This window comes from Pieris napi, chromosome 21 (assembly GCF_905475465.1).
Source record: "Pieris napi chromosome 21, ilPieNapi1.2, whole genome shotgun sequence".
Taxonomy (NCBI): Eukaryota; Metazoa; Arthropoda; class Insecta; order Lepidoptera; family Pieridae; genus Pieris; species Pieris napi.
Genome location: NC_062254.1, coordinates 8,520,353 through 8,534,299, shown reverse-complemented (window position 1 = coordinate 8,534,299; position 13,947 = coordinate 8,520,353). Strand labels below are relative to the sequence as shown.

At 34.6% G+C, this 13,947-nt stretch overlaps 1 protein-coding gene across 1 annotated transcript in view; it reads left to right on the top strand.

The window, feature by feature from the left end:
* Positions 1 to 13,947, top strand: part of LOC125060453 (interference hedgehog-like) — a 103,934-nt gene that overhangs the window by 23,664 nt on the left and 66,323 nt on the right. The window lies entirely within an intron of this gene.

Sequence of the window (13,947 nt, the reverse complement as noted above, 5' to 3'; positions counted from 1 at the left end):
TTTACAACAAACTCCCAAGCGAAATTAGAGAATTATCACTGAATAAATAAAGCTTTTTATAAATGTGACGAATACTCAAATGATGCTAATCCTTGGGATTGATTTGCTCCAGTTCAAACAATTTGTATGACTCAAAACTTAGCCATTAAAGAGAGTGGCGGAAAGTTTCTTGCCAGTTCTTCTTGCCCGCTCTACGCCCTTGACTTACGAACTGGTAGTAAATGTAAATTTACAATTAATTTAACTTTTTGACGTTCATAAGTGTTCTTGTTTACCTATATTTTGAGTTTGAGTTTATTCTCAAATTGAAATATCTACCCCGGCCCTTCCCCGCCATTAGGCATGAAAAACTGGTCACCGTCTTATAAATAAGCGTAAAGAGTCTGCCCCACAACCCCTCTGAAGGGTTTTGGTATCAATTTGTCGTCTATATTGCAAACTTTATAACCAGATTCCCACCATTCAATTGAAGCAATTGATTTGATTGAGACTGCATCGGGACTTGTAAACAGTTGGTATAAATGAAGTCAGCCAATATTAACCACCGGTAAACTATGGTTAGCAGAAATATTTAGCAAATATTCAAAGCTCGGCACCGCCGTGCCTTATTAAATTCCTTAATAAACTATTTGTGTTAGTTCTATAGCTTGTTATTCTAGCTTAGTGTTAAAGTTTGTTTGCCAATGAGGCCAAAAACAGCAAAGAGAGAGAGAGAGAGAGAGTACTACTTTACTACTTCACTCTTGTATGAGAGTGTCTTGCCCGCTCAAATGATAATAATGATCCTATGACCAGGATGGAAAGTTATATATATTTTTTGATAGAGCGCTTTATGCCACACCCGATCAAAGGCTTACGCTGTATCTAAACTAACCGCTAGCGCCTCCACTTTAATCTCAAATGCCTCTGCCCATCTATGTGTAAGGTATACAAGGAAGCGAGCGACCACGATGAAAGACGTACTGAAAATCACTGATCAGCTGGATCGGTCCTTCGTTCCTTCAAGAAAAGAGCGTACCAAATCTTAAAAGGCCGGCAACGTACTCTTGAGCTCTCTGACATTGGGAGGGTCCATGGGTATCACTCAATATCAGGTGAGTCTCCTGCCCGTTTGCCCCCTGTTCTATAAAAAAAACCTATGTAGTTCACACCTCGAGGGCCTCTTTGATGCGGTCGTGATGGTACTACCCGATGTGGTTTCAGTGGTTATAGCTCACCCGGTTCTCTGTTTAGCAGAGGTGGGTTGTGGGCAAGTCCCACATATCCCTTTCGCTTTTAGTAAATGTTCCTTGCGTCCAAAAGAATGGCGGAGAGTTTCTTGCTAGTTAAGACTTGCTCTACGACCTTCACTTGCGAACTGGTAGTAAATGTAAATTTAGAATCAATTGAACATATTTTCTGTTGACGTTCATAAGTGTACTTAGTTACCTATATGAATAAAGTTATTTTGAGTTTGAGTTACATTGAAGTTAAAGTTAGTTAGTTTTAAATTATTACCTTATATAAAAGGCATTTGTATTCATAACCGGACCTCCGCGAATATGTAATAAAATATATGAACTCTACCGCGGTAGTATTGTATGGACCCGCATATATTAATATGCAGTCTTCGATCGTAAAATGTTTACGGGACGGTTAAAACAGACTGCTTTAAGTGCAACACAATGCGGTCGTAATTAAGGATAAAAAGCGCATTCCCGCACACTAAACAAAGGTATTTACGAACAATAATTAAAAAAAAAAAATCAGTGGCGCTACAACCTCTAGGTCTGGGCCTCAGATTTCTGAATCTGTTTCATTTTTCAATCTAATAGGCAAGTAGGTGATCGCCTCCAGTGCCTGACACACGCGACTTTTTAGTCTTAGACATGTCGGTTACCTCACGATGTTTTCCTTCACCGTTCGAGCGAATGTTAAATGCGCACATAGAAAGAAAGTCCATTGGTGCACAGCCGGGGATCGAACCTACGAACTCAGGGATGAGAGTCGCACGCTGAAGCCACTAGGCCTACACTGCTCGAACAATAATAACCATTAAAAAATATTTTTTATAGATAACACTAGGTGAGCCGGCAAACGTTGCTGTCCCATGTATATTATTTCTAGAAAACATTTCTTTAGTTCAATAAAAATAACTATCTACTATAATAAAAATAAGGGTTGATCGTAGATTAATTATAGTTAAGGGTTGTATTTTTGTATGCTGTATCGTAAAAAACAAATGTCAAAACATATATATAGGAGGTTGAAAAATAGATGTCCGATTCTCAGAATATGCATTTAAAAAATTCATAAGAATCGGTCGAGTCGTTTCGGAGGAGTATGGGAACGAAAATTGTGACACGAGAATTTTAGATAGATTTTAGATAATTTGGATCGTCTTTGATGTAACTAACTTTTGAACCGTATATGACGTAGTGATTACGACTGTTTCACTAATTAATCACGTACGTGTCCCAATTCTCGACCAATTAGGGGAATATCGGCCCATTGTCCAATAACGGGACATTACGTGCATGTAACTATTAACCATATTAACTATGTTTGGAATAAATAGAACTAATCTCGGCTAACACGTCCTTTCGTTAATTATAATAAATTTAACAGTGCCACGGAAGTATAAGTATTAAATGATTACAAAGTATTTTTTAAATTATTTTTTTAAGAAAATTACTCCCGATGTTGTGGCGTGACAAAATGACAATTGTTTGAATTTGGAATATTTTGTTTTTTAAACAAATTACGCGTTCATTTTGTATTTGGAATATGGTAAAATAAACATGACTTATGAATTTGGACGATGTCCTGTAACATTCTAATGAGGCAGGGGACGCATTCCTGTGTCTTTAATTTATCATCTTAGGACCCAAGCAAGTACACGGAACGGAACAAACGCAGGCTGCAATTTCCCCGTACTAGACTATCTAAAGTTAGTAATTCTTTTTTGGAGATAGGGATACTCTTCTTTAATAAAATCCCGGAGGCTCTTTTATCACTGCCTTTCAATAAATTTAAGAAATGTATTAAAGAAAAGCTGTGTAAAAAGGCTTACTATAAAGTCAACGATTATCTAGTTGATAAAAGGGCCTGGGACTAGTGCTAGACAGGCTACTTCTAATTAATTTGCGATATTTGTTTTAAATAAGTGTTGTTTGATGATTCGCTGTTTTAAAAGAGTACCGAGAGTTTTTTACGCCGGCTTTTTCTCTCGGCCTACACCCTCTGTCTTCTTTGCCGATGAGTAGGGATGCCTTCAAATTTAATGACGTGGAATAAGTGATACATGTATCTTATGTTCCATAATAAACATATTTTATTTTATTTTTATTTTTACACAGAACACAAACAGAACAGAAACAGATAGGTTCGTTACCTATGTGTTTCTGTTCATCAAGAAAATATGATACAATTTAATCCTAAGACCTGCTTACACGCCCTTTGAGTTTACCAAGTGAAACGTTATGACACTTCTCAACCGCAAAGCCTACGGAAGCCCATTCTTGTAAAAAACAGGAAATGATGAACCTGTCATCCAATTAACGGTCGTATTAATAATATTCAAACACTGGTCATTTGCGATACAGGACGATACAAAAGGATGTAACAAGGTGTCAATCAAATGTTAGGTAGGTTTAAACGAAGCAGAGTATTTAAAGAATGGAAAAAGAATATTAATTCCTAATACAGGGTGTGTGTGTACGACTTGTGCTTATGGGAGGGGCTTTTTGGTAGCTTAAGATGAGCAGAAATAAGAAAAGGCTAAATTAGCTCCTGATGCTGTTGTTTCGTAGTCAAATACATCTTCATCGTATTGTATAATATATTTATTTCTCCAGACTGATAGGGCTATAACTCTTTAGTGGCGTGAAGCCAGCTGCCCACTAAAGTATTTCCGAACCAATTTGACTTAGGGTCTTTCAAGAAAAGAGCGTACCAATTCTTAACACGTTAAACGCCAATAGAAAAAAACAAAAATCGTAAAAAAACTTTTTTGCTGTAATTTGTTTATTATGATAATATATGTATAGAAAATAGTAGTTTTATTAAATTCTGCCCATGGGTTACATAGTTACAGCCAAATATATAACTGAGGTCACCGGTGCACCCCATGGCGCACAAATACAGAAAAGACATTTTCCGTTACCCTGCGCCGTGCCGCCCACCCCGCCGGCCACCCGCTATTCACTTCGACAGTGTTAGTGCGCTCGCGCTTACGACGATTGCCTCTGCTTTGCTCTTTCTGTTAGTTTCCTACTAAATTTGTTTTCGCTACATAACGAACTTAACTTAGGTTGCGTTAATAATGTACGAGATCCTTAGGTATTGGCTTAGCTATGGAGGAATTAGACACAGAATGAATTGCAACAAATCAACGCGTTACCATATTATTTTACAACAAACCCTTTGAGAAACAATGATTGCCACTCAGAATCAGATAGCGAACAGATGCTAATACCGAAAATAAAAAGACGTTAGGTTATACTTACTTGCAACTGACAACTGGTATACAAGCTTAGAACTAGGTTATTGGAGAAACAAACCCATTTAATTGGCACTTTGCGAAAAAACAAGAGGGTAAGGCTGTTCTAGAATTCAGAATTGTAGAAAGGTAAAATAATGGCTGTGGAGAATGAAGACGGAGTAACGGTGTTAAAATGGAAGGATAAGAGGGACGTGCTTTTGCTTTCGACAAATTTGCTGTGGTAGAGTAAACAGGCAAACAGATTCGGAAGCCGAAGATCGTATTGGATCATAATAAATCCGAAGGGTCTGTAGATATAAGTGACCAAATAGGTGCCTATTCTTCGGCATTGCAGAGAACCGTAAAATGGGCGGTTTAAAAAAATCGTAATCATCGTAAAATGACCATAAAACGGTTTGGGCTTAGGTTGACATAATTGTGAACCCTGTATGCATGTATTGTTATTGTTTTTCTTTCTGACATCTTTTCTCATCAACTTTTACTGTATTATTTGACAAAATTAAGGCTAAATATTAATATTTCTAAGGGTTGGGTTGTTGTAAGGCCTTGTGGATTTCCGAACTTTTTTACACTTTGCAATTTCCTAGTTTTTCTAAAGATAAATTTTATTTTTCAGTAATATTGGTACACAACACAACACAACATACTTTCTGCTAATTTTTGTTTAAAAAATAAAGACTGAATTGAGTTAAATATCCAAGTTTTTTGGAACGAAGTTTTATTTTTGCTTCTTTTTTATATTTTATATTATAATCCTTCGATTTTTTCAATGTACTATCTAGGTACATTTGTCCCAATCGGAAGTATTGTTCTACGGCGCCGTGCCGGTCACATAGTACTTTAAAATCAACAGTGGGTATGGCAGACGACGAGAAAAAACGGTTTGAATATGTCTATAACTTGAGGTCACCGGTGACCCCCATGGCGCTATGATAGAGGAATGATGAGGTCACCGGTGACCCCCATGGCGTTCAACGTGTTAAAAGGCCGGCAACGCGCTTGCGAGCCTTCTGGCAGTGCGAGTGTCCATGGGCGACAGTATCACTCCTGTAACATTAAAAACAAAAAAACCCTGAGGTAGTGAGTTCTCTGTGAACAAATGGATTTTTCTTTGACAGCGTGTGTTAGGCTGATAACCTAGCCTTTTACGAAAAATAAATGACCATAAAATAGATACCGAAATCTATGGCCCAGACCGCCACTGGTAATTTAAAATCCCCTCTAAACTGATGATTACGAGATCAGGCGTAGTCAATAATTGTTTTTTTTTATATAGTATAGGGGGGGCAAACATGCCTGCGGGACGCCCAAAAAGGCAGTCATCGCAGCCCTTCTACACGCGTTGCCTTTAAGGGCGGGAGTATACTCTTTCTCTTAACAATTGGATCTTAGTTCGCAAAAGTTAGTCTTGTGAAGACCGTGGAAAACTTACATAAGCAGATTTACTACAATTAATCCCCTCCCCTCCTCTTGTCAGCAAAAGAATGCAAAGCTCTCAAAAATAACAGTACATAAGCGTATTAATTTTTTGTAAGAATCCTCAAACATGCAATTCGGTTTCAAGCATAGACAATGTATGTGTAAAAAAGTAAATAATTAATGTTGACGTAATCACTAAATAAAATCAAAGTCCTCCCCCCCCTATAGTGCTTACGTAATACTTGAACGGCCCCTTACGACCCCTCATGGAAGGCGAAAACACTAAACCGAGGTATTAAATAACGCTCACATCCTGTATAGTAAATTCAAGGATATATTAATAAGTTCGAGGATTAGCGCGAATACGTCAATATATACACGGTGTGAATAATAATGAAATTAAATTGAGAATGACGTGTTCCGATTACAGTTGTGAATGAACGAGTGATTTTGCGTTTGGTTGTGTATTAATTTATGCATCTGCGTATGATATTTGATTATAGTCACTCTTAGATTTCATTGTATACTCTTTGTAACGAATTTCTAGGGACCGAGCATTTTTATTCGTTATACATTTTCTAGCATGTTTTGTGTCACGTGACTGACGATAACAATTTTTTTAATTAATTAATGATTTTTATAATTATTTTACTCCATAACGTTTTTAAAAGCCATGTTTTATACAGATTGCCATACCAATTCGACTTAGGGCACTTCAAAAAAAGAGCGTACAAATTCTTAATGGGCCGGCAACGCACTCGCGAGCCCTCTGACATTGAGAGTGTCCTGTGTATCGGTTAACATCAACATCAACACTTTAAAAAAACTCAATTACACTTTGCTTTACATCGTTTGTCAGGTTGTCAGCGTTTTTGACTGATTTCATTTTTATGAAAACCCTAGAATGTACTTAAAGGTCATTAATACAATTTTAACACAAAAAAAGTAATCAGTATAGGAAAATTTAAAATTCAAATACAAATTGTATTTTAAAACGGCTAAAGAAATGGCAGAGGAAAAACAGTCGTTTCGACTGTTTGCGTTCGTTTACTGGGGCGTTAGTAGCAACACTAGAGTTTAATTACTAAGAATAGTTTCCTTGTTTACTCGAATAAAACTAAACGTTCTACTTAAAGTGTCTATTAATATTTAGTTGTTTTAGTTTTTTTTTCAATTTTTGCTTAATATAAAACTAAAAGAACAGAAAACACCATAATCTAAAGAGTTAAAAATAAAACCAATTAATAGAAAAAAAAACGAAACGAAAACAAACAGAGAAAAAATAAACTTTTTTATAATTATACAAAAAAAAATGAAGTTCCTTAGTTTTAAACAGTATCAATGTTTCGATAGTTATGCAGATTCTTGCATATATTTTAATTTAGACTCATTGAGTCAGCAAGGCTTATCAGACTTATTGCCTCAGTGTCCATCTCAAATCCCTGAGTTCGAAGGATCAATCTCCAGTTGTGAACTACTTGACTTTCTTTCTATTGCTCTAAATCATCATGAAATAGATTCAGAAGTCTGACGTAAAAGTTTGGAGAACCACATTATTCAATGATTTTGGAGGGTGAACAATTTAACAAGGCGCAAAATTTGAGGTTGTCTGTTGACTGTACGAAATAAGATTGTATGCGTTAAAGGTTCGGTATCAAAAGAATATGGCATTATTTTTCATCACTATAGACTTACAAATTTATCTTATTTATAACGAGCGCGCCTCTTCTCTCGGTAATTTGGTAAAATAATTTCGGGTTTTAAAAGGCAGTTCTGTCAGTTGAATTTTAAAGTAATCTCTTTAAATGGTTCATCTACTCAAATGGATTGTTGTGGCAAGTTGTGTCCTATTTCTTGCAAAGCCATGTTGTTTTTTGAATTGTGAACCGGCATGAAACGTAGTTTAATTCTATTATCTCTACCTCAATACCTCTCTATCTCTAACTCATTACCAAAAGCTGCAAACTGGTTTTCTTCAATTGATATTATATATTAAAGAATGTGTTTAATCACTATAAATCAATAAAATAGATGGTTGAATTATTACACAAAAGGAATAATGAAGTTTAATCAAATATCTTCTTTAGACATGTTGATAGAAAGAAAAACAAATGATAGCTGTAGGCAACATTTTAATAATTCTTTTTTTTAAATCAAGTTTTTGAATCGGCAACCAGCCAGATACAAATAGTACAACCAAAGAGATTTCATTACAAGTTTTTAAATATGGTTTTTATTCAAACTTAATTCTTGGGTTAAAAGTTTTTTTAAAAGTTGATTTAAAATAATTATTTCCTAGAAAAACTACGAGAATTCATAATTTCGGAATAAAATTGTAGCAGATATAGTGACAAAACGTAAATCAAGCTGCAGACTGAAAGCTACGAAACGAGTATTCACGCGAATTTAATTTTATTTCTTATTTCACCGGAAAATAGGTGTAAAATATTTTTCTGACTTCATAGAATTCTTGGGATTTGAGCCTTTAACACTATAGTTGAAATAATTCAGCCCAAATATTCTTATAACATCTGTTTTTTTTTAATATATAAAATCGGGGGCAAACGGGCAGGAGGCTCATCTAATGTTAAGTGATACCGCCGCCCATGGACACTTAATTCCAGAGAACTCGCGAGCAGCCTTTTATGAATTGGCACACTTTTTTCTCGAAAGACTGTCTGATGATTTACCGAGGATCTGTATGATGTCGTGCGGCCCTAAAACCAAGTAAAGTCAACCGTTATTGGAAGTTACAGGGTACCGACCCTGAACTTGTGAAATAGAAGTTATTACCATGTCACACTTTTATGTAATTACGGGACTCCAGATTTACCCGTGCATAACGTTTCAAGCTATTTGAGAATATCGATTTAAGGTTGGGAACTAATTTAAATACTAATGGACGTATCGACCATAAACAAACCACTTTAGTGTTGCCACTTGTAGATAACGATATTACTTGTCAATTAGCTGAAATAGGATCTGGATTCTGTGTAGCCCTTTATGCAATATTCTCCTTTAGACGATGTACTAGTACAAGTGTTCTTCGATACTTAATTAATTTAATTTAATGAATAAATTCTGAATTATATACTACAGTACTTTCTAAAGGGGATGAAAGCGACATTTAATACTTAAGATACTTGCCGTCACATCAATTTCCGACAGTCATGACATACATTGACTAAATAGGTGCCCATGGCCGTAAGCCGTGTAGCCCGATTTCTCTCCTATATTATAAATAAATATATGGGAATGGTGTCGCTAGCTTGTGTCTGGAAATCGAATAGACATATTCTTTTGAGAACTAGCGAACTGGATCGACTTCCGATGGGAGTCTTCACTGGTAGATTTCGTTCTTCAATTGTTTAAAAAAAAAACATTGTCGTGCCTCAAAGGATGACACTCACTAAAATGGGTGCCCATGGGTGCCCTTTTTGGCGTCTCGTAAGCACGTTTGCCTGTCTTAAAAAAACCCTTGTGGTATGTTACTAGCCTTCTCTTGGAGATAGGAAATGCTAGCACATACAATCTTCAGTACAAAATTGTGTTAGTGTTATGGTCTAAGATCCCGCTATACAACGACCTTCACCGAGATGCTTATTTAATGAAACTTATTTTATATATAATTTAATATGTCAATAAATATAATCCATATGGGTTGCCTTGCAAATTTCAGTCCAGAGTATTTTTAATTAATTTAAAAAAAAAATATTTTTTTAAACATTTCACCGGTATGATTATTAGATAAATTCTATACCAATCGAAAGTATGAAGCCCATAGAATATGCAAAAGTTAGGTTGTTTTTAATCAATTAATTATTTATGTGTATATTTTTTATGTGACACTAAAGTATATATACATCTTTAGTATAAAAGAAGGTTATAGTGATACATATATAATACTACCCTGATTAAAAATATTGATTGAAAAAAGTTCAAAAAATTTACTACATGCTAATTATTAAAAAAAATTTTTTTTTTAAATATTAATTAAACATACTCTGGACTGAAATTTGCTAGGCAACCCATATGGATTATATTTATTGACATATTAAATTAAATATAAAATAAGTTTCATTAAATAAGCATCTCGGTAAAGGTCGTTGTATAGCGGGATCTATTACTATTATTGAAAGTAATCTGTTAAGAACATGCAAATAATCATTAAGTTATCAAAAAATCGTAAAAAAAAAGTTATTGTCAGTCACGTGATAGTCACAGATTAGTCGAATCAACGATGACATAACAGGCCAGTAAATAATATGTCTTCGGCTATCTAATAGCATTACTAGCTCGGAGTTTCATTTCGTATAAATATAAATAATGACGTTATAGAGTTTTATGGAGTTAAATAACTTGTGAATTCATTTATCAATGAATATTGAATTTAGTCGGTCACGTGACACAAAACGTTCACAGATTAGTTTAATCAACGTTTACGCATGCTTGTCAATAATATGTCTTCTGTGCTGTCGTGAATTTTAATTTCGTTGGAGACTGTTTGTAATCGAAATATGTATTTGTATAACAGCCCGTTCACACTAGTCGTAAGTCGCATAAGACTAAAAGTCGAATGCTCTGGTCACCATACACTTTATATGGAGCTGTTCACATTGGATGAGACGCGACTTTTAGTCTAATACGACTCAAAAAACCATCCGACGGGCCAGCGCCCGTTGTAAGACTAAAAATCGCGTCGAATCGTGCTCGCATAGGTGCCTGTTTGTTGCTGTTCACACTAGTCGTGCATCTAATCGACTCGAGCGCGTTGTTATTCTATATTATATTATTCTATTTTTATTCTAAAATAATTAAAGAATTTTCGTTCGTCATTTCTTAATTCATGTATTAAATTTTTATAACTTCCCAAAGTCGATCTTTCTGTTAGGATTGGGTGCATCCAGTATATTCTTGGAATTGACTTTTTTAATTTTCTTCGTAAGTAGTAGAGCACAACAAGTTCTTCGTCGGCGTCCATCTCGCGAATTCGCTACGTGGGTCATTCTTCTTTTTAACCTACAATTAGTTGTCTCCACCAATCAGTGAGAAAATAAACAAGGAAATTACTATTATTTTTTTCTTAATTGTATTTCAACATGCACTGTACTATATGCATAATGGCTATGCACGATCAAATAACAAATATATTGAATAATTTAATTGTAAAAGTACGTGACAAAGTAGTAAATCCGCGTGACAGAAGTGTATCTCATACAAATTCCCTATGTCTCCCGCTACCTCAGCTTGCGTTTAATCCATATTATTACGAAAAAGTTATATGATGACACAAAACATAAAAATATCTTATAGCTCCTAAATATATTGCCTATCATGCAATAGCAACCATTATTTTTTATCACTTTTAATAAAATATTTAAAAAATATCAAATACTTGTCTCCTACTGCCTGGTGTTTTATTTTGTAAATTCTGTCACGTGGGTTGTCCTTCGAAATACGCGTTTGTGCCGCTCGTCTTTGTGGCCTGTGATTGAAGGTTTAGACCTCCTTCCCCCCCTTGGTACACTTTCCCCTATGAGATCAAAAGTCAGCGCGTCAATCGCTCGAAAGCTGTGACAGAAGGTGTGTGTTTTTATTCGGCTACCGCTTCGTCACGTAAGTAATGGATTCAAAATATAGTTATTATTGTTACTTTTTGTTGTCTACTCTTACGTTATAAGAAATATTTTGTTGTCAATGAGTAAATTATAAATTATATGTCAGCTTTTAAATGTTATCGACTTAGCAACAAGTTTTTACCCCTATGTCACATGTCAACTCTGTCACACTTTTACCTAATGGCAAACAATTTTTTCGAAGATTATGGGTTTCGCCAAATATCTTGGAACTTCTTTGAATCAGGGCATGGAAAAGGAGCTTCTGATGGTTGGAGGGACAATGAAACGCCAAGGTGATGCCATAGTAGGTAGAGGAAACTTTAGCAGATGTTCCAATTCTTATCCACTTTCAAGATGCCAACAAATTTAAACGGTTCATTTTGACAGACTAAGACTTAGAAAAGGTAGCAACAACGATTCCAAATAATATTGTGCCCCTGAAAGGAACAAAGCAAGTCCACCAAATGTTCACGGAAACTCGTCTTAAACCATAGGGTATTTAGTTGTTGCTGTGAACAATTCTGTTCTTACGACGTTGTTTTCTTATTCTAAATTTATCAGCCTCTGCCTATATATATACTGTGGGCGTGTTCTTATCTAACGAAAAAGAAGACGATATAATTCATGATGTGGAAGATTTCATGCTCATAGATATTATGAACACAATTAAAATGCCCCGAAAAAGATTTTACGATATTATGTATACATAATCCAGCCCAGATGAATCAACCAATGAAGATCAGCCTTTCGCCACGCTTAAAACGAAAGATCCAACTGATCAAACTGCTGTCTACGGTACTTCTTACCAAACACTCCAGGCTCCGAATGTTAATAAAAAGGGAAGAGACAATATTTCTAGTTCGAAGAGCCACTATCAATATTCGAAAAATAAGACTTTCTATCAATGGCTTAATGATTATTTTATTTTATGTTTTTGGAAACGTTAATTTGATGTTAAGCTATACTAGACTTTAATTACTTAAAACGAATGAGTAGTCATTAAATTTACTAAAATATGAATCTCTTATTCTAAAGGTTCTCAAATGTGATTTCAATAATTATCTAAGTTCGATCTCATGTTATTTTATATGACAATGATGAAGACTGAAAAGATGTATAACAAAATAAATTATTTTAGAACAATAAACCTGTTTTATACCAAAACGCAGCCTGGTATCCCCTAGAATATCAAACTCCGTCACGATGTTGTCTCCTGATAGGAAAATTATTTTGTCTTTTATATATTTTGTTATGACTAGTGCAACATTTAAAATTTATATTTATATTATTTGATTATATTGCTATCTGTGATATTGGTATTTATTTTTAAATGATAGTAAAAATTGATTTATAGCAAAAAATACATTTATATTAGCAGAAAATGTGACGGAGTCGTATTAGGTCACGAATAAAACATATTTTATACATACAAATGTATTATATTAATATGTTTTCTACAAGCTCATTTAGTTAATTAATGTATTACAAACGTACAAGTTATTTGACAAAGAGTATTCGATAGAATAAAATAAAAGATTTCGTGCCGAAATAGTAAATTTTTTTGTCGAATTTTTCTTTCAGGCCTAGAAAATCGTACAAAAATCTGTAAACATCTCGGCAAACCACTTTTTCCAATAGAATAGAAAATCTGCTATCAGAATATATATATAAACTGACAAGAAAGCTTTATATTTTTATTTTAAAAATTGAGCTAAAGCTTTATCAAATTGTAGGTTTAAAAGAAGAACGACCCACGTACCGAATGGCGCGAAACTACGACCTATACGACTCGCGACGCAGTGTGAACACTGAACAGGGACATCAGACTTTCGACTTTTAGTCTTATGCGACTTACGACTAGTGGGAACGGGCTGTTATTTAAGAATGATATAAATACGTAATAAAATTGATTGTTTACGTGTTTACAGGTTACATAGGAATTGGTGCGACGCCATCTTGTTTAGAGAAGCTTTTTGGCGGGTTTTTGAAATATGATTCTTTTATATTTAATTTTTGATGATGCTGAGTATAATTAATAAGAGGATAAATATATAATTATAAACGCGTGTTGTAGTATTTTTACCTAAATTATATTATATTCCTAACAGTCATGAGGAAATTACATCTTACACACAAAATCAATTACCTGCGTACGTTCTATTAAAATGTTAAATGAAAGCGAGACTTTAATTGCTACTTCAGTTCTTGTTTTGTAAAAGGTTCTACATTTATCGAGACCCTCACCCGACCTGAAAATAACTTCGTGATTTGTTTCAAATGAAAAAGAGCTTTGGTTTTAATTGCCTGTAATTACAATTCTATTCAAATTCAGTTATTGAAGGAGAAAGTTATACATATAACTCCGATATAAATACTAGCCGACCTGACAAACGTTTCGCCATTTAAAGATTATTGTAGTACTAATAA